The sequence below is a fragment of the Canis lupus genome, chromosome 22, assembly GCF_003254725.2.
Source record: "Canis lupus dingo isolate Sandy chromosome 22, ASM325472v2, whole genome shotgun sequence".
Classification (NCBI taxonomy): Eukaryota; Metazoa; Chordata; class Mammalia; order Carnivora; family Canidae; genus Canis; species Canis lupus.
In genome coordinates this window covers 40,290,797-40,317,443 of record NC_064264.1, presented here as the reverse complement: position 1 = coordinate 40,317,443, position 26,647 = coordinate 40,290,797, and the positions used below count along the sequence as shown (strand labels likewise).

The 26,647-nt window shown below is 33.5% G+C and overlaps 1 long non-coding RNA gene across 2 annotated transcripts in view; it reads left to right on the top strand.

The window, feature by feature from the left end:
• The first annotated feature begins 3,238 nt into the window (after window positions 1-3,238).
• The window catches only part of LOC112656011 (uncharacterized), a 48,611-nt gene continuing 25,202 nt past the window's right edge, over window positions 3,239-26,647 (top strand). Inside the window, exon 1 of one of the 2 annotated variants that reach the window (XR_003134036.3) lies at window positions 3,239-3,393. This is a non-coding gene — a long non-coding RNA (uncharacterized LOC112656011). Of the gene's footprint in view, window positions 3,394-7,695; window positions 7,800-26,647 lie in introns of those variants that run through there. The other variant, XR_003134037.3, reaches the window with a different exon arrangement.

Here is a 26,647-nt window from a genome sequence, read left to right as displayed (position 1 = left end):
GGAGTGCAAACTGGTACAGCCACTCTAGAAAAGAGTATATAGGCTCCTCAAAAAATTAAAAATAGAACCACCATACAACCCCGCAATTGCACTACCAGGATACAAACACAGTGATTTAAAGGGCACATGCAACCCAATGTTTATAGCAGCAATGTCCCCAATAGCCAAATTTGGAAAGAGCCCAAATCCCAGATGTCCATCAACATATGAATGGATAAAGATGTGGAGATATGTGTGTGTGTGTGTGTGTGTGTGAATTTAAATTTTAAAAAAAGGAACTTAAAAAAAGAAGGAAAGTAGAAGCAGTATTCCTGGTTAATAAGAGAACTAACCCTTTCCCTTGCTCTGAAAAGTGAACAAACAAAGATATGTAATTCTGTAAGTCCATAGTTCTAATGGAAATCATCACAACTGTAGGTAGTTTTAAACCATGTAGAACAGGGATCCTGTATCATTGTTCTAAAATATTTGCTAAGTATTTGATCTCTCAAATAGACTCTGAAATGCCATAAAAGGAGAGTTTTTCTTTCCCAAATTTGATGTTTTATGGAAGTCATAGGTGTTGTTAGACTTTTCCTTAGAGAAAGTTGGAGGTTGACACAAGATAGGAACAAAATAGCATACATATCAAAAGTCAATTCAAACATAGATAAGTCCACAAATGACATATGTGCCATTGTAAATCACCGTACATTCTTTCTTCAATCAGTAAGTCACGTGCAGGAACAAAGTGGCATGGTCCTTTGTAAAGACTGGATTTTCAGTACAGGCAATAAGATAACTAGATACACTGAATCCTTTCAAAAGGATACTATCTTTCACAGAGTACAATAATACAGGTACGCCATTAAATGCTAAATAAAGGCAGGTTTACAATTTGCATTTGGCAGAGATCCAAAGAAAGATAGAGGAGTGGTAAAACTGTACAGTGAAAATGGGAAAGATTCAGATATGCCTCATTTAAAGGCTGTTAGAATGGAAAGCTATAAGTGAGTTGACTCAGTTATAGGAAAGCAGGGCACCTCATGTGATTGGTTAGGGGTGAATATTTGGCTTTCTTTATTTGGCCCTAAATTGGAAGAGGGGGGGAAGCTATTGGTTATTAACAAGTCCTGGTCATTTGGGAACAATTGCTACAGGGGTTATTGCCTGGCTTCTTGAAATAATAGGAAGCAATAATAATAGGTTGGCTTTTTGAACTGGCTACTTCAGATAGTAAATCGGCTTCCTGGATTGGTTGCTATAGATTGTGGGTCAGAGTTTCATCTTTATATATTTTATGCCTATAATCCATTTCTATATTCAGTTTTATATGTTCAGTTTATCATGGTGAAATCCTACAATACAGCTGCCACTAATGTCCTTATTATAAATATGAGGAAATTAAAACCTACATGAATTAAGAAATGGTTTAAGATCACTCAGCTAAGAAATGGTGATGATGTGCTTTGAGTGCTCTAATATCATTCCTAATTTGTAGAGTGATGCTAACTGTAGAACTTTCTGTGATGAACAAATATTAATAAACTATGCTGTACAATAACATAACGCATGACCACATGTGGCTATTGAGCACTTGAAATGTGGCTACTGTGACTGAAGAACTGAATTTTTAAGTTTAATTAGTTTAAGTATGTATTCAAATAGCTAAATGTGGTTCATGGCTTCTGTATGAAAGAATACAGCTCTAATACAGGGTCTCTGAAAACAGGAGTTTTGAGGGAAATGTCTTAGTTCAGGCTGCATTAACTAAAAATCATAACTATGTGGCATAAAAAAAGAAAAAAAATATTCTTCATTGTTCTGGAGTCTGAGAAGTCCAAGATCAAGTTGCCAGCATAGTCAGGTTCTGGTAAGAGCCCTCTTACTGGTCTCAGCGGTTTTCTTTCTATGTTTTTACATGGAAGAGAAAAATCATTTCTCTCATGTCTCTTCCTGTAAGGGCACTAATCCCATTTGTGAGGGATCCACCCTCATGACCTAATTATTTCCCAAAGGCCCCACAGTCAAATACCATCACTGGAAATCAGGCCTCAATATATCAATTTTGGAAACATAAATATTCTTTCCAGGAAATAAAACATCGTTTGTAAACCTAAGTCATTTAGAAAGGGGAAAAAAAACAAACAAACAAAACACTTAGAAAACAAATAGAAGAGAGTAGAAGAGACTAGAATGAAGCATACTTGTGTTACATCATATATATATATGTGTATATATATATGCGATATATATATGCGTTTATATTATATATTCTCTCTATATGTGCATGTTCTATATTTCATATACATGTTAGTGTTTTGCATATAAAATAGATTTACAATAGTTATAAGTAGAATAGAATAGAATTGAATGGAATAGAAGAATAGAATAGAATAGAATAGAATAGAATAGAATAGAATAGAATAGGAGAATACTAGAAGTGTTAGTAACAACGGTAAGAGAGAAGAAAGCTGATTCACTATAATACTGAAAATTTAAGAATTCCAGTTGTTGAGAAGGATCAACAACGTGAGTTGCTGAAGATCTTTCTACATCCCAACTGTGCAGCAGTCTCCATAGGAAGAGTTGTCATTGGGTTTATATGACAATTCTGATAATCTTATTTCTATACCCCATTAGTTGATATTACTTGGTGCTATCAGTTCTTGAAAATCAAATGAGCCAAAGACATTACACTTAATGTGTGTAATTTTTCATTGAAATCAAACACTAATTTCCTCTTTAATCCCATATGCATTTTATGATACACCATATTTTAGGTGGTGAGATTTAGATTGTCTTTCTTCCTATATAGCATTCAGCATACAAAAAATGGTAATCAGATACATAAAATGAAAATGTAAATGCATCATTTCTGAAATAAGGATCTTAAAGTTGTTATATCTCAATACACATTCTATGAAGCTAATATTTTATACTTCTGTTCAACCCTAACAAATTCTTAATGGAATATATATTCTCCTATTATTGACAAATGCTAAGCATCAACTTCTCTACCCTTATATTTTGCATAATGATAGATATTTCCAGTTAAAATCAAGTCAAAGCTATATTGTAATAGTAAATTTTACTTTTGAATCCACTGTTAAAGGAAGAATCAACTTTGTTTATCTACATGCTGCTGCTTCTGACCTTATCTTATTTTTTAAACAAGGAATATTTTAAATTCTTCCATCTATATTAACCAGTTGTGAGTTTTACTTCTCAGAATTTCTATCAATCTTGCATATGTTAGAGACAGAAAATCTTAATGCTTTTTATTCTCTTCCATACTTCAATTTGACCACCATTGCTGAGTGACTACTGTTCTCACAGATTGAAGATAATCACAGATAACTACAGTCTTAGTCTTCACATTGGATTTTGGACAAATAGTAAACTTTTGAAAAGGTGAACATTTGTAATATAATAGGATTATTATACTGAAGGCCAATGGTAGCTTTACATAGAAAATGCTACGGAAACACAGACATGGAAAATTCTAGCACACTTTGAAGTTCAAGGGAAGCTTCCTGAGAGAAGCACTATCATATAATAAAGCTAATAATAAGTCAACTATAATATTAATGCCAAGTGAAATAAAACATCTCACTCTTTTCAGTTCATTTTCAGTTGTTTTGGATGCAGAAATTGTAAGAAAATTATTCAAAGAATATTGTTTCATAGTTTTGCACCATCAGTGAGAGTTTGAAGCATTGACATGCATTTGTTACCTTAATATGGTTTTGATAATGGGTAATCAATCCAGATTTACATTTTTGACAGTTTAGAAACATAGTGAAACAAAGTAAATCAAATACAAATCAAGACATAATAAATTACTCATGAAAAATCCCATTTCAGCATTTCCAAATGTTTCTTTCTTAATTCATAAATAATAATAAAGTGAATGCTTATTAAATATTTTCCTGTATAGAAGACTCTGGATCCTCAAATTAAGTTAGAATTACACTTTAAAAATATTAATTAACCTAATGATATAAGAATGTGTTAAGTAGGAAATAGGTTAACAAGTTTATGACTCACTCACTCATTAAAGAATTCCTTTTTTTTTTTTTTTAGATTTTATTTGTTTATACATGAAAGACACAGAGAGAGAGAGGCAGAGACACAGGCAAAGGGAGAAGCAGGCCCCATGCAAAAAGTCTGGATCATGCCCTGGGCCAAAGGCAGGCACTCAACGGCTGAGCCACCCAGGCATCCCTCATTAAATCATCCGTACAACAAATATTTTCTGAACACTTTCCACATATGTAACACTGTCCTAGGTGCTAAGTATCTGGCAATGGAAAACAAAACAAATTAAAATAGGAAAAATATCTGCCTTCCTCCAGTCTACTTTCTGGATGGGGGAGAAATAAGTAAAGAGATGCATAAATATACTCTATAGTAGTTTGTATGTGAGTACATAAACATGAATAAATTTTAGTAAGTGGTCATATGCATCAAACATCCTTTGATTTGGAAAACCTGCATTTTCTTTTAAAAATTTCAGTGTTTATGGAGACAGTCCTTTGTTTAAAACTTCTTTGGAAAAAATTCCATTTTAATGTTTTTTGACTTTAGGTGAGACTTTGCAGGCCATTTTAACTTTAATGAAGGCCAAGCTGATATTCACATTTAGAGGTCTAGAAATTGCAATTTATTCATTAATACTGAGGATGATAACCTGACTGTTCAATTTGTAAAATGTGTCTGAAGAAGAAGAACAACCTGCAGATTGGTTGTTTGATAAATTTAAAATAGGATCCTGCCTATTCTTTGGAGCTATTTTCATAGCAGGTTTATAAGTAGTTCTATATCATTGTGCAAACATTTCTTTAAGGGTCAAAAATTTAAGCACACTTAACAGTGATAAAGAGATACAGAAAACTTCTTAATCTTTTATTTTTCCTTATTCGGATATCACACAGACTTTGGTATAATAATCCTGCTATGTTAAAGCATGCAAATGTGAGTCTTTTTTGAGATCTGAACTTTGAAGATCCTCTTTTAGTCTTTGACAGAAACATTTAGACTTTTGTAAATGTAGGAAACACCCATACTCTTCACTCAGACATCTGCAAATTATCTTTTGACTTCATTCAAACTCCTTATGCATTTAATTTTAATACCACTTTATTGTTTTCAGCTTTAAAGAGCACATTTTCTCATTTAGTCCTTCAATTTTCTCATAGAGAAAAGAACCTTGACCAGCAGTTTTAGATTCTTATAGACAGGGATGGTTAGGAGCTCTGACTCTGAGACAACTTTAACTTGTGTCTCGCTAAAACCTGGAATAAGGAATTCACTGATCAGTCTTGCTGCCAGTATCCTGGGTATCACACCTCAATGACAGCATAAAGCTCTTCCACTGCCCAAATCAGGAAATTCCAAGAAGAATGATGGGTGTGTTTCCTATAACTGATGGGACAAAATTAATTCTGCTCAATTTCCTCCTTAGAATGGGGACTAATGGTGAATCAGTCGATTTCTCTCTGACTCAGTTATTCTGCAATTCAAGATCTAGGGAAATCAAGCAACCCAATTTCTCTGTAGGAACTAATTTCATTTTCCTACCTAGACTACCAGAAATTCTTTACAGGCTTTAATTACTTTTTCATTCATTCATTTCTTTATTTCAGTATGGATCCAGAAATATTCATTTCTTACTTTTGGCTATAAATCCATTCTGATTTCATTTCACTTTATTTTATTTTATTCACACTCCAGTTTTGGTTATTTGAGAGCTTCACAATTGGTTCCTGTATCCTTCTGATATGCCCTCATCATTATATTGTTTTTCCTGGTTTTTTGAACACTTTCTTATTTTCTGGCACTGCAAGATGCTTTAGATGCTTCTTGTATATCTCCTGCCCAGTCCTAAAATTAGTCATTTCTCAATGGAGTCCTGTCAAACACATAGCAACTATCTCTGATCTGTTTAACATCTTTGTAATTCTGCTTTTTCTATAATGTCATATAAATGGAATCATACTCTGAGTAGCTTTTTCACACTGGTTCTTTCACTTAGAAATACACTTTTAAGATTCATCTATATCTTTCCAAGTCTTGATTGCTCATTTTTTTATGATTCAATAAAATTCCATTAAGGAATATATGAGTTCATCTGTCCATTCACCTATTAAAGTGTATCAATTGTTTCCAAGTTTGAAAGAATCTGAGTAAAGCTGTTATTAACATACACACGCCGGTTTTGAACACAATTTTCAAATTATTTGGGTAAGTACTTAGGAATGCAAATGCCAGCCTTTTGCCTTACAAAAAACTGCTAAGCTTTCTTCCATACTGGGTCTACCATTTTCACTATCACTAGCAATAAATGAGAGTGTCTAGTATTCCAAAATCTTTCTAACAATTTGTAGTATCTATTTTCTGGGTTTTACAGATTCTGTTAAGTATTAGCATTGTTGTTTTAATTCAAAATTCCCAGATGACAGGGTTTGAGCATATTTTCACAACTTATTTGCCTTCTGTATATCTTCTTTTGCAAGATGTCTGTTTAGATCTTTGGCTCATTTGTTAACTTGGTTGTTAATTTTCTTACTGAATTTTTTTGTGAATTTTAAATACAAGTGCTTTTACAGATATGTGCTTTGCAAATAATTTCTCTTCATTTGTGGTATTTTCTTTTGATTCTCTCAACAATGTCTATCACAGAGTTAAAAGTTTTTAATGTTAATAAGATTAAACTTATTATGTATTGCTTACATTGATCATAGTTTATAGTTGTACTTAAAAACTCATCATAAAATACATGTTCATCTAGATTTTTCTCCTATAGTTTAATAAATTTAAGAGTTTACATTTTATATTTATATAAATAAATTTTGCATTAATTTTTGTAATAGGTGTAATTTTTAAAAAAAATATTGTATTTATTTATTCATGAGAGACACACAGAGAGAGGCAGAGACACAGGCAGAGGGAGAAGCAGGCTCCAATGAAGGAAGCCTGATGTGGGACTTGATTCTGGGTCTCCAGGATCATGCCCCGGGCTGAAGGCAGTGCTAAACCACTGGGCCACCGGGGCTGCCCTAGGTGTAATTTTGTAATCGGTAGAAGATCTGTGCTCAAGTTAAAGTTGTCTCAGAGTCAGAGCTCCTAACCAGCACTGTCTATACACATTATTTTACATATAATGTATATAATTGTTTCAACACCATTTGTTTAAAAAGACCTTCGCCATAATATTATCTTTTTTTGTTCTTTTGTCAAAGATCAGTTAAGTACACTTTTGGTATCTATTCCCAGGCTACTTATGCTATCCCATGTATCTACCTGTCTGTTTCCTTGCCATATTACTCTGTTTTGAACACTGTGACTTTACAGCAAGACTTGATATCAGGTAGTATAAGCCCAACTTTGTTCTTCATCATTGTTGTCTTACATGTACTAGTTGTATCACCTTTCCAGTTAATCATCTGAAACTGTTGATATCTATAAAACAGATATAGATAGATAAATAAAGATAGATAGATCTATAGATAGATAGATAAAATAGATACATCTATAAAATAGCTTGCTGTGGTTTTCATTGGGATTATGTTGAATCTATATATCAAGTTGGAAATAACTGACATCTTAACAACAATGTATCGTCTGATCCATTAACATGGAAATAGATCTGCAATGTAAGGATTTATGTTAATCTAGCAAGTAATTGGACTTTATTTCATATTTGCTGTTGTTATAGACATCAGAACCTTCAAAATTCTAGTATTTGTTCCTTCTCTCCTCTTGACTTTGGTGCATCCTAAATGATGAGAGAGCAAAAGGCCAACTGAGTGCAAAAGGTGAGCTGACTGCCCGCCAGCCCTTTCAAGGTGGATACATTTGACATTCCTCAGATACTTGAGACTGTCTGAGAACAAACACAAGGGAGAAACAAATGGTGAACTGATAAAGATCACAGTCATGCAGGACATGAAACTACATCATAGTTTGTAATTGTTTTAGCAATTTACTACAAAAACACAATCTTAACAATAGCGCAATCTCCAGGAACCTATAGACTCAATTTCCTGGAACCCTAATGTCACCTTCACCCCTATAGGATAGAAAACCCTATATAATCAGTCACTCTTCACAAACACAAGTGCAGCTCTTTCTGCCCATGGTCCCTGTCCCTGTGCAATAATAAAAGTACCTTTCTTTGTGAGGTAAAATGTCTCAGAATTCTTTCTTGACCCTGACACTCAACGACCCCACATCATATCTGAATAAACAACTTAGATTCTTTATACTAAAACTCTTCCAAAAAAAAAATAAATAAATAAAACTCTTCCAGCTTCAATCCACTATTATTCTGGAGTTTTCTGGATATGGTGGTAGAGTGTCAAGGTGGGGATCCATTCTATATTCTTCCAATTAATCATCAGCCTGTTAGTGGTCCTGTAATTCTGGACAGTGACTTTCAGGGATGTTTCTTCTTCTACAGCACCCCCACCATTAGTTGAGAAAGGAAGTCTAAATGGGACTGGAGTTAAAAAAAAAATCCCTTTCACTGTGTTTGGCACAAGATTCAGGTAATGACTTTTACTCTGAAGATTATAACTTTATTACAGAAAAGGCTTTTGTTATATTTCACCAGGATTATACTACCTTTCCCACAGTCAGAGCCAGAAAGGGATCTTTTTAGGATCTTCATTGTAAGAAACTGGTGGGATCCTGGAAGGTAAGCAGCCAAATGTATGAGGCTCCTTTGGGAGATTCTCACTATTACTGTAGTTAGTTAGCTTCCAGTAATTTGTCAGATGTACAATGTAAGTGTCCCTGCCCCTTCCCTTACACATTGGAGTTTAGGTCTCTAATGACTTGTGTACCAGTTGAGCAGAATTCCAACTGTGACTTTCTAAATTCATATGTCTCTTCAGATTTGTGGGGGTGACTGTTTTCAAATATTTTCTCTGAAGAGTCCAAGAAAAGCTATGGACTTTCACTGTATCCAGCTTTATCTAACTAGTTGGTCTTGATAATAATTTTATTGACAGGCTTGAAAATCTTAGCCACAATTTTTAAAGTCCATATAATATTCTATAGTCTGATGTACAAATGTAAACAACTTTAAATGGTTTAGCAACTTCAAACCATTTAAATTAATTTAATAGGCAAACACTATTTTTTGAAAACAGTTCCATTACTTGATTTTTATAGGCAAAATAATTTTAAGGATCACATAATTATTTTAATTTCAAGAGATTAAAATGATGACTCTGAGGAATCTGTTTGAATCTAAAAAATTTGCAAGTCTTAATAAATTATTCAATATATTTTACCCTGGAATTGTAAGACTGTTATTCTAATAGATAAATTTTTCATATATGTTTTAATATATAAAAACCTAACATCCAGATATTCTTTACTATTAGGAAAGTTTAGTACCATGCTTTCTATTTTCTTAAGCTTTTTGTACTTAATGTAAAATCTACCTGGTGATAAAAGATGCACTGCTGCTAAAGAAGAGAAAATTACTTCCTTGATTAATTGATTTACTGGGAGATTTTATTTGATTGTTAGTAATGAAGCTACAAAAATTCAAAGATGCTTCTCATTTCCATGACCATTGTGAGCCTGTATACAATATTCACTATGTCATGGCCTTTTGAACTTAAAAAATGTGTTTGGACTCAGTTTATGTAGCCTATGGTCTTTGACTCATGTCATTAATTAATTATCCCTTCTATATATTTTAAGCCTCACACTGACACCAACTGAAATAATAGAAAAAGCAATGTCCGTTTTTTCAAATAGAATCTTACTCTATGAAGTTCACTCTTCTTTGCATTAATAATGGCTATTTCCTCACTATTTTCATGACAATTGTAATAGATTCACTAGATAAAATTTGAAGAAAAACAACATAAGATCTGGAAAATAACTGAAATCTGAGATGTTCAGTTTTCTAATAAATAGTGAATAGGGCCAAATAGAAAACTGAGTGACTGACATGCCTGATCTCATGAACAAAATATAACAGAGAACTAATTAAGAACACTTAGAGAGTAAGTGATGATTCCCCAGTCATCTTCAAGATCTAACCAAAAATATATTAAATCCTAACTTTAGCAAACTCTGTCTCCTGTCATAAGATAAAACATTTGATCTACTGTAAAACAGACCACAACACTCTAACAGGATCTTAGAGGGAATAAAATGATTCAAGGAATGAGTAGGCTCCCTTCTCTTATGTAAAACTGTGGGGAGGAGGATAATTAGGAATAGCCGTGCTAATCTGAAAAAGAACATGTTAGCAGATGGGAGAGGGAGGTAATGACACACTCAAATGCCTGACTCTGGTTTAAAATGAAATGTGGTGCTGGACAACATGTTTGCTGACATTAGAATTTGCAAACAACTCAGCAGAAAGGAAAAAAAAAAAAAAAGAAAGAAATAATAAACAGCAGAAAACACAATGGCCCAGCTCCAAATTGTACTCAAATTATAGGAATAGGATGAGCATTTACTTTATTTACCATCCTTAATCTGAAGAAGAGTTTCTGGACTACAAAAGCATCCTGAGTAGAATCAACAGTATAAAAAAGGCTATGTAACTTGAGTATTTTGTTGGTTGCAGCAAATAAATACTGCCTTTTCCTTTTGCACTCAAATAAATATTTCACCTTCCTGTCTTCCTCTCTTCTTCTCCTCCCCCTTTGTCCTTTCCTCTCTTTTCTGTTCCTTATTTCATTTCCTTTGCTTTTCTTTCCTTTAAATCAAACAAAAGGAGTGTTTAATTTGCTGAAAAATGTGTTGTGCCATCAATGATTTATACAAACCATTCCATAATCCATTTTGCAACAAAATCCATGCAAATTAATTGTTTTCACCCACTGCTGACAAGTTAAAGCTTTACACAGTCATTTCACATAGATTGTATAAAATTTGAATTTAACTGGAAAATAGATGAACATTCTCTCCTGTAATCTCAATAGACTATTTTGCCAGTGGAACAGGAGAACTCAGATTCCCACAAAGGGAATACAGATATGCTGAGCTCAGTTTAAAACAAAACAAAACAACAAAAACAAAAAACCAAAAATGAAATTCAAAGATTGTTCCAACATATCAGTGTTTGCATAAACCATTGCTTTACAAGCATTGAAATAAAACAAAGATAAAGAATTAGTTTGTAGGTTAAGGCTAAACTAGAACATACAAAAGAAAGAAAAAAGAACAGAGATTCAGAAAAACACAGTAACAACACCAGTTATTCTTTCTAATCAGTGGATGGAAATACAATAACTTCTCTAGAGATATAAAACTATATACTGGTTTAATGACGCACTGCATATTCAATATAATGTCTTTAGAAAAACAGTTAATATATACTTGGAATTATTATTATTATTATTATTATTATTATTATTATTTTAAGAGGGACATAATTTCTGGTAATAAACTCAACTTGTATTGGTAAATATATTAAGAATATTGATATATTAGCTCTTTGAACCAAATTTTCATCCCAAAGTAGGTAAAACCAAGTAAGCAGAGAAATTATTTTTTTCTTTTTTTTTAAAGATCTTATTTATTTATTCATGAGAGACAGAGAGAGAGAGAGAGAGAGAGAGAGAAGCAGAGACACAGGAAGAGGGAGAAGCAGGCCCCATGCAGGAAGCCTTGACGTGGGACTTAATCCTGGGTCTCTAGGATCATGCCCTGGGCTGAAGGCAGCACTAAACCGCTGAGCCACCCACCTGCCCAAAACCAAGTAAGCAAATTCCTTTTAGATATGATCTGTATGTGGGATTCCTGGGTGGCTCTGTGATTGAGTGTCTGCCTCTGGCTCAGGGCGTTATCCCATGGTTCCGGGATCGAGTAACACATCAGGCTCCCTGCATGGTGCCTGCTTCTCCCTCTGACTATGTCTCTCCCCCTCTCTCTCTCTGTCTCTCATGAATAAATAAATAAAATCTTAAAAAAAAAAATTTGATCTGTATGAATATTCTCTCAATCTTTGTCTGTAATAGATTTTTTTTCAAATTCTCTAAATACAATTATTTTTCTTTGGTCTGGCAATATTTTCAATTCTTTTGTTTCATGAAATCTACTTACTTCAAGATAGACTAGGCTTGTGGATACTGAGCAGGTGCCAGTATGCTTTTTTGTTTTTTTAACTTCAGTGTGAATTTTGCTAAAGAAACAAGATTCCTTCCAGTCAGGCATGAACTGCTTACTACTCAACAAAATGTTTTTTTAGTGATAAAAATTCCAGAAGAATCGGAGGGGCTTATTTCTACTTTTGTTTTGGCTCTCGACACACAGATTTATATTAGACCCGTTAACATTCTCATTAATGCATTTACTAGATATTGTTTGCCTTTTATTTCCACTGGCTGTGGAAGACTATGAGGCATCCAATTACCTCAGACTCACCCACAGTCTCATCTACACCCAGTGTAGACTGTAAATGGAAAACCAAAACTGGAAATGACTAGTGAGTAAGAAGCCCTATCCCCAATCTGCCATTTTACATGCCTGCTAACCAACTCTTCCGTAATTCACAATTATCTGTAATTTGATTCCCCAATTCTACAAATACCCCATTATAGATGTGAGAGTCCTAATATTTGGCAGTAAGAACATTGGCTTATTTGTAAAACCGTAGGCACTGCTAAAAATAAGTGGCTGATTTTGGCAACATGGATGTTTTAATCCCAACCTGGATTTTGCAAATCTTAAAAAAATTAAGTAACAAAATTCAGGGCATTCACATCTGAGGAATGTAGTCACTATGCTTGCTTTGTCTCTTTTCAGGGAGGATAGTTAGAAATGACATCTGTACATTTGTTCAGCTTTCTTGAAATCTAATGACCATTCTCTCATGTATGCACATTTGGTTAGAAATCATCCAAAGCCATGCCTTAGTGAGCCTGTGGACTAATTATGAAAGTATTACAAGCAGTAGTCACATCAGTTGTGATAATTTGTAATGTTATGGTACGCTGTCTTAGGCCACAGTGCAAGAATCCTAATTAGTAGCCACCATGCCAAGACTCCGCAGTCAGTAACAGGCTGTTGCTAGTAAATACGTTCAAGAGCATTAATATATATCCTAGGAGGACTGCTTTTAAAAGAGAAATTCATTCCAAATCAGATCAAAAGGTGATTGTTTTTATAAATGTCTGTAGGTATGTATGTAAATATATACAATGTATGTATGTAAACATAATAAAATATCAATACAGTGAAAATGTATTATTTTTAGCATTAACCAAGGACTAGCTGCTGAGCTGATAATGTAACAAGGATTATCTCTCTCAGTTCTCACAAAAAACATATTTCTGTGCTCATTGTACAGTTGTGATAACTGAGACGCAGTCATTTTAGCCATTTGTTTATGTTATAACAGCCAAAAATGAGTTGGCAGAGGTTTCTATGTGCTTATGATCACCATGGAAAAGAAGCATGCCATAGAATCTGATTTACTGTAAATATACCTTATCTCCATTGGAAGGAATAAGTTATCAGGCAGCTCATTTTTCATAGTATCTCATGTTCACATTTGTTGTCCAGCTGTTGCTCCCTTACTCCCCCATTTTTTCTCCCTCTTCTCCTCCAATCTCTCATCTGTGCTTCTCTTGGCATTTTTCCCCTAACTTCTTGTCTGCAGAAAAGCTTCCTCTGGTAAAAATTCCATAATCTGACTGGTTTCTAACTTAACTGGAGTATATATCTCATTTAAAAATTATCAAAAGACAACCAATTGTCTGAATTAGGTTCAGAGTACAGATACTTACTCATATAGATTTTAATCATTAGACACTGGTGAAGTGGTCAATTAAAAATTTGATTATTCAGCTCTGAGGGTTGATATGTTTTTTCATAGGATATGTTTGACCTGGGATCCCTGGGTGGCGCAGCGGTTTGGCGCCTGCCTTTGGCCCAGGGCGCGATCCTGGAGACCCGGGATCGAATCCCACGTCGGGCTCCCGGTGCACGGAGCCCGCTTCTCCCTCTGCCTGTGTCTCTGAGCCTCTCTCTCTCTCTCTCTGTGACTATCATGAATAAATAAATAAAATCTTTAAAAAAAAAAAAAAAAAAAGGATATGTTTGACCTATGATTTAATGGAAAGCCTGAAATAGCTAAGTCAAATACTTATTTAGAACACTTATTTCAAGAATTCTAAAATTTTAGAAATCTCACATAAACTTTTCAATCCCTTACTCATACCTAAACATCTATGGGTATAAAATAGTAAATTGTATATCTATTTTGAATCCCACTTCAATAGCCACCTCATGCTCATATTTTTTTTTCACCTACCCTAGAAACACTATTCTGTTCCTTCAAAGTACATCAGTGCCTATACTTTTTTCACCTGCCTCATTCAGCATTTAGAACGTAATAGAGATAAGGTTGACACCCTTGTCTGTTCCGCTATATTCAATTTCGCAGTAGTTACCAATTCCATAAAAGAGCCTGTCATTACTCTGAATCTATTTCGTGTAAAAACTCAGGAAATTTATCTCAGGCTGTTTATTTCAAAGACAGACACCTTGAATTGGGACTCAGATATACATGTTCACTTTTATTCAATATTCCTCTGGCATATGCTATGACAACTAAATTTCCATTTGGAAGTTGATGTTAAGCAGCCTCTAAGCAAGTAGCAGTAGTATTAGCAGCATAAGGCAAATGCAATAATCCCGTTATCAATCCCTTTGCTTCTAGTTTATTCCCTACCAAAATCAATCATTTTAACTGCTGCTATATAATCTTCCAAAATATCACTTTCATCATGTCATAATATTGGCCAAAATGCTATAGTTGTCAAAATCCATTGTCTCAAAGAATAGGAATAATTTCCTTTCTACATTTTTTCAGTTTCCAAACTGCCTTTCTAACATTATATATTAATATTATAATATCAATGTTTTCCATGCTAATTGAAGTGTTTGACTAAAAGCTTTCATACTGTATCTTCCTGATTTTCTAACACTTCCTGAAATAACATTGAAGACGTACTTCTTCATAAGTCACAATCTTCTCTATATTTGCATGGGAATTTCAGAATAGATATTTACCTTTTTCTGATTCCACCTACCCACAAAAGTCTGAGGTTGTTCTGGTCATAAATATTCTAACATCTATTAACTTACTAATTAAAGGATGTATACAATTGCGTACTGTGTCTTAAACTGTTGCAGTTTTGTTGTTTTTTTTTTAATTTACCATGTAGGACTGAAAATAATGCATTGTCCTCAGCCAGGTTGCTTTTATCTCTATTCTGAATATGATGGAACATCAATGAAGCATGATTTTTCAAACAGTGTGCTGGAAGTTCTATCAATATCATATTAGGTCACATCTATAAGCTTACTTCATTCATTAAAATTACTTTGACTTCCCAATACAATGTCATAATATTTTGATTTTAAAACTTTATGTTCTCAATCTATTACTTTCTTCAGCATAATGTAATATATGTATTATGTGTTCATGTCTTATTTCAACAAAACAGATTATGTTTTGAAGGCTGGCATCCTGTCTTGAGTTAGTATACCACTAGAAGAGTTCCAAATCTCTTTTACTGGCTGTAGCATTTTAAGAGATAGCCTACATCTTTATACTTTTATCCTATATACAAAAAGTGATTTAACAATTGTTCAATTATTCACTTGTTAATTTAATAAATATTTACTAGATGCACTAATATATCAAGCACAGTGAATAAAAGAATGGGTAAGGTAGAGTTCTCACCTTCAAGGTCTTTAAGTGCTAATTAAAGCCAATGGCTAAACAATAAAAATCTCAATTTCTGATGTTTATTTATAGGCAACAAGAAAAGGATATATGAAAATGTGGACTTTGGCAACTATTCAGTCTTATCACATGGGGGAGGGTGTAAATATAATGAAGCTAGTAATAATGGAAATTATCATTTGTTGTTTATTATATAAAACACAGAGTATAGGGATGCCTGGGTGGCTCAGCGGTTGAGAGTCTGCCTTCAGCTCAGGGCATGATCCTGGAGTCCCGGGATCAAGTCCCACATCGGACTAACTGTATGGAGCCTGCTTCTCCCTCTGCCTATGTCTCTGCCTCTCTCTCTCTCTCTCTCTCTCTCTGTTTCTCATGAATAAATCAATAAAATCTTAAAAAACACAGCGCATAACATTCAGTTTAATGACACAACAAAATTTCGGGTACATTGACATTCTAAAAGGATCATGAAGGAAAATTTCAGAAAATTGCACTGGTGCCAAGTATACTTAACTAATAGTTAGACTGCATCCTGTCAGAGTAAGAGTATCTTTAAACTGAGGTCTGAACGAAAAGTCTAAGAGAGAAAGAAAAAATATAGAGAGAGGAGGATAGATTTCATACAGAAATATGTTCAAAAGCCAGAGGCAAGGAAAGCAAAATGAATTTTTGGAATAAAAATTTTTCAGGATCAACTGAATAAAGAGTAGAGTGAGATATAACTCTGGTCTAGGTCTCAAGTGTCATAGCACTACATTTTAAATTTAGAGAAAATTTTAAGAAAGGAATGAGGGTGGTAAGAAGGTAGTAAAAATTTTAAGACAAAAATATGATAAGGTTTGTAGGAAGGTATGCAGAAAGATCATTCTACCTTCAATGCAAAAAACAAATTGCAGAAAGTCCAGTTCTGATAAGGATAGGCCAAATTATTTAAAGGAAATCTAAAGCGAGGAAAACTCTACCTAAATTTTAAAATACATGCCCTAAAACTTAGAATAAATAAAAAAAAAAAAGACAACAGTTTGAAATGTCCATGCAAATTATGGAGAAAAGCCTGAAATTATAATGGCAAAAAGAGTATTGAAGAAAAAAAAAAAGTTTTCTTATTCGAATGGCATTTGTGAATACCACAAACTTAGACTTAGTTTGAAAATCTTCCAGTGTTAAGGAGGGAAAAGTCAAAGCCAAAAAATTACCTCCAGGTAGGAAGTTTCTAAAAGTCTCTGCTCTGCATTATGGTGATAGCACAAATCTCTATGTACCTTCAGGATAGTAGCAAAGAAGAAATTCAACCATCCTGCCCTACACACGATAAAACTGAGTTGGTGCTAAGCAGGAAAGAACAACTACAGTAACAACAACAATAAAGTTGAGAAATGGAGAAATCCCTAAAAAGCCGTGGCAGCAGATGAACAATATAAAAATTCCTAGCCTAGATACACATACACAGTCTGTGCTGATCAAAGAACCTGAAGCAAGGAATCTGTATTTTACTAGTTTAGATCTGGTTATGCCCCCAGAAAGCAAACACAAAGCATTTCCAAAACGCTTCTTTCTTAGACAATGAACAGCACACAAGAAGTCAGGTGCACAAGAGGCCAAGCAAACTGTCAAGCATACATGACAACAGATCCACACACATTTTGCATATATATACATTATCAAATTATATGGTAGCCTAAAAAGATCAATATAAGACAAAGTTTGGGCAAGTTTACTATAAGAAACATTATGAGGCTTTATTTAAAGAAGATTTAGGGATGCCTCGGTAGTTCAGCAATTGAATGTCTCTTTGGCTCAGAGCATAATCCCGGGTCTGAAGATCGAGTCCCACGCATCAGGCTCGTTGTGAGGAGCCTGCTTCTCCCTCTATGTCTCTGCCTATCTCTGTGGGTCTCTCATGAATGAGTGAATAAATAAATAAATAATAAATAAATAAATAAATAAATATCTTAAAAAAAGATTTAAGTAAATTATATATACCATGCTCATCAATTGGAAGACTCAGTTACATAAAGCTATAGTTTTGCACAAAAGTCTTAATAGATTCAATGCAATATTAAGTAAAAAAACTGCAACATTAAAAAAATTCAATATTTTTTTAAAATGGAAATGGATAAGCTAAGATTCATAAGAAAACCCAGGGAAGAGCCAAGACACCCTTGAAAGCTGAAGAACAATTATGAAAGGAGAAGTTACTCTACCAAATACAGAGATTTACTACAAAAAAATGAGTAATACTCTCTCATTTAGTCTCAGGCATAGATAAATAAATGCCTAAAAGAGAAAAGAGAGCCTCTAAATAATATGCCTGTGGACATATGATAATTTGATGCATAACAGATGTTCCACTACAAATCAAAGGGAAAAACACAGGCCTTTTTTTTTTTTTTTTTTTTTTTAATAAATGGAGTTTGGCAACACTATGTGACTATAAAGATTTTATAAGAGAGGATATTTTAGGTAACATATCAATAAATTCAACACTTGGTAGGAAGAGAAGTATACAAAGAAAATCCCAAAGCAAGTCTAAGGGATTAAAAACAAACAAAAAAGAATGCCATTTTTGGAGCCAAAGTCGGGGGGAGGGAAGCAATTATTCAGTCAAAAACCTTGACTGTCAAGGTTTTTGAAAATATCCTTTGGAAATCACATCAACATGATACTGATATTGTTGGTGCAATTTTTACAGATTTGAAGAACTAACATGTTGGGGAGCATTTCTGGTGTAATGAAGTCAACTGTAACTTAGTGTAATGGTCTTGGTGATGTGTATGTGAGGTCCACACAGGAAGACAGCTGTGATCGGCCTTTCTGTTCTCTGTTACATGCCTCTAAGGTAATTATTACATCACCATGAGCCAGATATATAACAGGGTTGTCACATCTAGGGTGGGGGTAAAGAACAGGGATTGACAGCTTCCTCCCTGTTACACTATAAACAAACAGGGAGAAAAGCTAATGAAACAGGTGAAGACAATTTCTCTGACATTCAGAATTTTCTGAAGAGAAAATTCTTGATCTGAATGGCCAAGCTCAACCATAATACTATAGTCTCTGCCATGGAGAATGCCTCCCCTTCTTCACACTTTAAAACTATCAGAAGGAGTAAGGCCTTGGCCTTGCTCCTTCTACCTTATACACACTACAAGCCAAGTATGTGGTACCTCCAAGGATAAACAAGTTCAAAATCCAAAATCATAGGTACTTAAGAATCAAACTATAATAAGAAAAAGACATCAGAATTAAAAACACACACACACACTAAATAAACTAGATTTGATGAAACACAAGAAAATATTACATTAAGAATGATACCTCAAAGAGATGATATTCGAAATAACATAATGAGAAAGTAAGAACTGGTTATAAAGAAGATTGAGCATAAATATTAGATAAAAATAATGAGTTGAAATAATTCACTAGAAGGAGAAATAACAGAACTAAAAATATAAAAATATTTAAAATTTTTATTTATATTTAAATAAATTTAAATTTAAATATATAAGCTAAACTGGAAATTCAATAAAGGAACTCATAAAATTCACATGAAAAATAAAGGAACAGGTGACATATAACAAAAAATATTAGATGTGTAGGATTACTATTGAGGTAGTCCAGATGTATGAGAAAGAAAAAAAGAAAAAAATTATTATACAGACTTTTAAAGAATTATAAGAACATAGAACACCTCTGATTGAAAGGAATATGACAATTTCAAATAGAATATTTAAAAATCCGCACATAGAATGATAAGAAGGTCATCAAAGAAAGAGTTATTTTCAAAAGTTGTTAAAGCTAATAGAATCTCAAAGGAAAAAAGAAAATCAGATTTTGACCAGTGTCATAGTAGTGACAAGGGGATAAGAAAACAGTGATCTTTTCTAAATTTTCATAGAAAAAAATTTGAACTACTGATTTTCTATCTAATTAATATATTAATAAAACATGAGCATATTATATGAATATTCTTTCAATAAATGTAAAGTTTTAAAAGTTTACTGATACTTACCAATACTGAAAACCCTTAGTAGAAATAATTTTAAAAAACAAGAGACAGAGAGAGGTATAGACATAAAAAGATTTTTTGAAGAAAGAATTAAAAATTTAAATAGGAAACAAAGACAAGTAAATATTTAATAAAGAGAAGAAATAGATGTTAGCTAAACCTTGTTCGATACCAGTCAAGTAATAATGGAACAAGAATCAAATAAACAAAACAGAATAGAAAAAAAATTAATTTAGGAAAAGGACAGGAATTCATCCAAAGCAGTGACACAGGCATGGAAGTGTGCAAGCAGCCCTGACAGCTGAGCATACCCCAAAGGGGCTCCTGCCCCAGGGAGAGGGAAAGAAAACCCCACCTACCAGTTCACTGCAGTCCCAGCAGTGGGCAGGGAGCCTAGATCCAGTCTGACTGCAGGACTGACCACCAATGAAAGCTTCTCAGGAGACAACAAAGGGAGAACACCATGCAATTCAGTGCTACTAGAGTTCTGGTAAATGCCTGGCCCAACCCCACTCAAGCAGAAGTAGCCCCAGACTAGCCCACTAACAACACAGGAACCAAAGAAAAAAAATGCCCCCAATAGGCAAAGAGAGCCATTACAGATGACTGAACTAAAGGCAAACATGGGTTAGCTACAATAAGGGGGTTCACGTATCACAGGAGACACCCCTGAAGCTCCAGGTTCTGGTTAATAGAGGACACTGCATTGCAGAGCATTATAGGGTCACTTCTCAATAAGGTTGCTATTTTTAAAAGCAGAGACATAACTGACTTTCCGAACACATAGAAACAGATTCAGTGGGTTAAAAATAGCACTACCATAAGACTCTATAACACCACTACTGGATATTTACCCAAAGAATACAAAAACACCAATTTAAAAGAATATATATATATATATGTTTACTGCAACATTATTTACAATAGCTAAAATATGTAAGCCACCCAATTATATGTATATATATATATATATACATACATAAACCTATACATATATATTTTTATATACACACAGAATACATATGCATACACACACACACACACATACTGGAATATTGCTCACCCATAAAAAGAAATGAGAACTTGCCATTTGAAAAAACTTGGATGGATCTAGAGGATATAATGCTAAATGAAATAAGTCAGTCAGAGAAAGACAAATATCACATGATTTCACTCATATGTGGAATTTAAGAAACAGCAAACACAGAAAAAAAGAAAACAGAAAAAAAACAACACACTCAAGTACAGAGAACAAATTGGTGGTTATAACAAGGAAATTAGTTGGGGAGATGGGTGAAATAGGTGAAGGGAATTAAGAGTACACATTGTGATGAGCACTGAGTAATGTACAGAATTGTTGAATCACTGTAATGTACACCTGAAACTAAAAAAAAAAAAACATTAAATAAAAATAAGCCCTACAGGTACAAAAAATATTAAATGACTGAAAAAGAATATTAGAAGGAATGTATACCAAACTTGGATCTTGGGACACCTTGGTGGCTCAGCAGTTGAGCATCTGCCTTTGGCTCAAGGAGTGATTCTGGAGTCCAGGGTTTGAGTCCCACATTGGGTTCCCTTCTCTTTCTCTCTCCCTTCTGTGTGTGTGTGTGTGTGTGTGTGTGTGTGTCTCAAAAATAAACAAATAGAATCTTTAAAAAAATGCTTAACATCATTAGTCATTAGGAAAATACAAATCAAAAGGACAAGAATATTTCATTCACATCCAGTAGTATGGCAACAGTTGGAATGGAAAACAGTAAACATTGGTGAAAACATGAAATTAGAAACCTTTTATATTGCTGATGGAAATGTAAAATGGTTCAATGGTTATAGAAAATTATTTGGCAGTACCTGAAATAGTTAAACATAGAATTATCAAATGATCCAGCCATTTCACTCCTAGGTGTACATACAAATACAAAAAGAAAGGGAATAGGCAAACCAGCTTATGTACATGCATGATCAGAGCATCATTGCTCACTGTAATAAAAAGATGGAATCAACCAAAATGTTTATCAACAGATGAATGAATAATAAACTATGGAATATACATACATTGGAATATTATTCAGCCATAAAATGAAATTAAATACTAAGACAAGGGGATCCCTGGGTGGCGCAGCGGTTTGGCGCCTGCCTTTGGCCCAGGGCGCGATCCTGGAATCCCACATCGGGGTCCCGGTGCATGGAGCCTGCTTCTCCCTCTGCCTGTGTCTCTGTCTCTCTGTCTCTGTCTCTCTCTCTCTCTCTGTGACTATCATAAATAAAAAAAAATTTAAAAAAAAATACTAAGACATGATATACCACATGCACGAACCTTGAAACATTGTGTTTGGTGAAAGGAGTCAGAAACAATGAACTACAGGGTGCCTGAGTAGCTCAGTTGGTTAAGTATCTGCCTTCTCTTCAGCTGGTGATCCCAGGGTCCTGGTATGAGCTCCGTGTCAGAGTCCTTGCCCTGCAGGGAGCCTGCTTCTCCCTCACCCTCTGCCACTTCCCAGTGCTCTCTCTCTCTCTCTTTCAAATAAATAAACAAAATATTAAAAAAGTAAAAGAAACAATGAGCTACATATTATATCATCCACTTACATGAAGTATCTACAATAGGTAAATCCATAGAGGCAGAAAGCAAATTGGTGGTTGCCAGGCGCTTAGAAAGAGATAATGGAGAGTAATTGCTTTAAATGAATATGGGATTTCCTTTGTGTTGACGAAATTTTTTTTCGAAGTAGAAAGCTTTAGTTGCTGTTCAACTTTGTGAATATACTGAATATAACTGAATTGGTCACTTTAAAACTTAATTTTAGTTATGGGAATTTCACCTCAAAAAAGAAATCATAAAAAATACAGGAATGGAAATTTCACAGTAGAAAAATATAAACAAAGAAAAAATGCCATGAAAACAAGTTTTTAAATACACACACACACACACACACCTACACACACACTGAAAAATCATACTTTGATAAAGAGAAATGCTATAAATTCAAGTATAAAAACACTGGTAGGGATTCCTGGGTGGCGCAGTGGTTTGGCGCCTGCCTTTGGCCCAGGGCGCGATCCTGGAGACCCGGGATCGAATCCCACGTCAGGCTCCCAGTGCATGGAGCCTGCTTCTCCCTCTGCCTATGTCTCTGCCTCTCTCTCTCTCTCTCTCTCTCTCTCTCTGACTATCATAAATAAATAAAAATAAAAATAAATAAATAAAAATAAAAACACTGGTAAATTTTTTTAAAAATACAGACATATGTATCTAACAACTTGATTTCAAAGTACATAAAGCAACAGCAAGAAGAACAAGGGGTAGAGGTACATAAATCAAATTTGTAGTAAGATATTTTAACATACATGTCCAAGGGAGACAAAAAAATATCTGGACATAAGTGAGAGAGACACAGACACAGAGAATTTGAAGAACAAAGTAATGAAATGGAATTTATACACAAACATATTAATCTCAATTTTTATATTAATTTTAAATGTGTGTCTATGTGTTTTGCCTTTACATGCTACAAATAATGTAAATTTATTTAGCCTCACATCAAAAATGTATAAAGTTAACTACTTACAAGTTTATAATGATATTCTAAATACATTTCAGGAATCAACATTATATAGATTGTGTTCTTTTGACCACAAATGAATTTATAAATCATAATTGGAAGCATAGCTAATAACAATCCTTATACTTGAGACCTAAATTATATACTCTATAAAAATCTCAGGCAAAAAAGCTAATACTTAAAATGAAGCCATAATAAATCTATTTTAACAATTTATAATAATAAAATAATGTCAGTAATAAAAATAGCAATAATAAAATGTCTGGTGATACATCGTTTAGGAAATACTCAAAATATAGTGTGTTTGTTATTACCTTTATCCAAAGAGGACAATAACTGACTAAAAAAAATGTACATTTAATTTAAGAAGTTAGAAGAGGGAAATTGAACAAATTAAGTGAAAACAGAATGAGGAAATAATAATCCTAAGCACATTAAAATAACTGTCTCAAGGTGGCAGAGACATTAGATTGTAAATAAAGACAGCGAGATAAAAATAAAATACACAAGAGAATATGGACATGCCATGGGCATGGACAGATACAATGACTTCTGAAACAAGGAATGAAACTGGGTATTGAGTTAGAGCCAAAGCTCATTGTAAGTTATTAAGCTATTTTCTTTATTAGTTAAACTAGCTGTTAGAAACACAGAGCATATATAGGTCTTTTAAATGTAGGAAGTACATAGTATTCAGAATTACAAATTGAAAAACTGTAAGACATAATTTGGTAAAGAAATTTTTGAAGATGAATTGAAACATAGAATTCAAATAAAATTAAAGACCAGTTTAAAAAAAAAAAAAAAAAGACCAGTTTTTTACGACATTTTTGGTGTCAAAATCAATAAAAACAGAGCATTTTAGATTTTAGAATACCAATGATTGTGGCTCTATCTATATAATTAATATAAAGACATATTTTGCATATATACATATATTTTATATAAAAGTTTTGATATGTAGTATTTTTGTTGTATTTATTTCAATGCTATAAAACCAGTTTCTAGTTTCCCTTTTGATTTCTTTATTCATCTATGGGTTAATTAACATTTTATTAATTTATAATAGTCTCTTATCTCTTGATATGTTTAGTATCATTGTTTCATGGCCAAAATATGTGTTTCATATGATCCAACTCATCAAAAATTTGTCAAACATTGATTTATAGTATAAAGATTTGTTAGTGGATAGAACTGTTTCAGATGTATTTGAGAAAATATATATTGTCATTAACTGTTAGGAGCTCAGTCCATTAAATTTTGTTAATTGTGAGATTAAATTTTTCTATAGTCTTACTGATATTTTGTCTGCTTGATTAATGAATGATTGGAAGGGGTATTTTAAAAACTCAGGGTATTATGGTAAATTTACTGATTTCTTTTTGTGTTCTCGTAATTTGAAAGAATTTTAGTAGGTGCATACAATTGAAACATTATTATATCTTATTCTGAAGTGAGTCTTAAATCATAATATAGTTAACCCCTTTATCATTTGAAATATAGTTTGTCTAAAGTGTTATCTTCTTTTCCTACAATGTAACTATAGAACTCATTTTTATTAGTATTTCTGCAGTATATCAATGTATATAGTCTATAATATGTTATTGGCTAACTCATGTCCCTTAAATTTAATGTTAAAGTTTTAACCCTAAGTACCTCAGAATGTGACTGTGTTGTTTTTTTAATTACTTAAAGAAGTAATTAAATTAATTTAATTTAAATAAAATGAGGTCATTAGAGTGGGCCTTAACCCAATGAGACTAGTGTCTTTATTACAGAGATATGTACAGAGAAAAGCTGATATGAAGACACAGGAAGATGATGGCCATCTATTAATGTAAGGAGAGAGGCCTGGAACACATCCTTCCCTGTGGTCCTCAGAAAACAAAACAAAACAAAACAAAACAAAAAAACAACAACAACAACAAAAAAAAACGACCATTCCAACACCTTAATTTTGAACTTCTAGCCTCTATAAATGTGAGAATATAAAGTTTTGTTGTTTAAGACAGCTAGTCTTTGGGACTTTATTATGGAAGTCCCAGCAAGCTCATATGCTATTCCTTTTCTTTCTACCTATTCATTGGTGTTCCTCTTTTACACTGTATTTAGTTTCTTTTTTTTTTTTTAAGATTTTATTTATTTACTCATGAGAGACAGAGAGAGAGAGAGAGATAGAGGCAGAGACACAGGCAAAGGGAGAAGCAGGCTCTATGCATGGAGCCTGATGTGGGACTTGATCCTGGTCTCCAGGATCACACCCTGGGCTGAAGGCAGCACTAAACCGCTGAGCCACCCAGGCTGCCCTGTATCTCGTATTTTTAATCCAACCTAAATCTCATTGAATTCATTTAATCATCTTGTGAATATGACATATTTGAATATTTTCCTATCACCTGGTTCTCTGCTTTCTATTTATCTCCTCTTTTATTTCTTCCAACACAAGTTTCTTCCTCCTTTTAATTATTTTATAATTTTCTTCATTTCCTTTTTCTACAGCCATTAACTTATGTTTAAAGATTTATTTATTTATTTGAGAGAGAGAAAGAGAGGGAGAGAGAGAAGGAGGAGAGGCAGAGAGAGAGGGAGAGAGAGAATCTCAAGCAGACTCGCACTGACTGGGAAACCTGACATGGAGCTCAATCCCATGGCCCTGAGATAATGAACTAAGCCAAATTCAAGAGTCAGACACTTAACTTACTGAACCACCCAGGTGCCCCTACAGCCTCTAATTTAAAAGATATACAAGTTTCTGTTATTTTAGTGTTTACCCTCCACACCTTAATAAGTGTAGTTCATTTAGCATATTCTAAAACAAATCAGTGGTTGACTCTTCTAAACCAATAAATAAATAAATAAATAAATAAATAAATAAATAAATAAATAAATGGAATCTAGCATACAAGCAGACCTATCCTAGTTCTAGTTCATACAAAATGTTTTACGTATATTCCTTACTTTACTCTTGCTTTTCTAAACTCTGTCTAAACAAGGATTTGTTACTCTTGCCAAAGGCAGATACTCTACCACTGAAGCACTGAACCAAAGGCAGATACTCTACCACTGAACCACCCAGAATATGCCCCCTCTCTAACCTTTTTAATCTCAAAATCTTGCACCTTTCTTCAGTCTTTCACTGCCTCTTTAATTTCTATATCCATGATAAACTTCCTTAATTGTTCTGTATTTGGTAATTTCATTAGATGATATGTTCATTTATCTGCTTCTGGTTTTCCTTAAATTCTCCTACATTTGTTTACTTACTTCTGCATTTTGTGTAGATTTTTTTTAAATTAATTATTACTACAAATTCACATTTCCTGGAATTCTCATGGAAATGTTTGAGAGCCATGTTGAGGG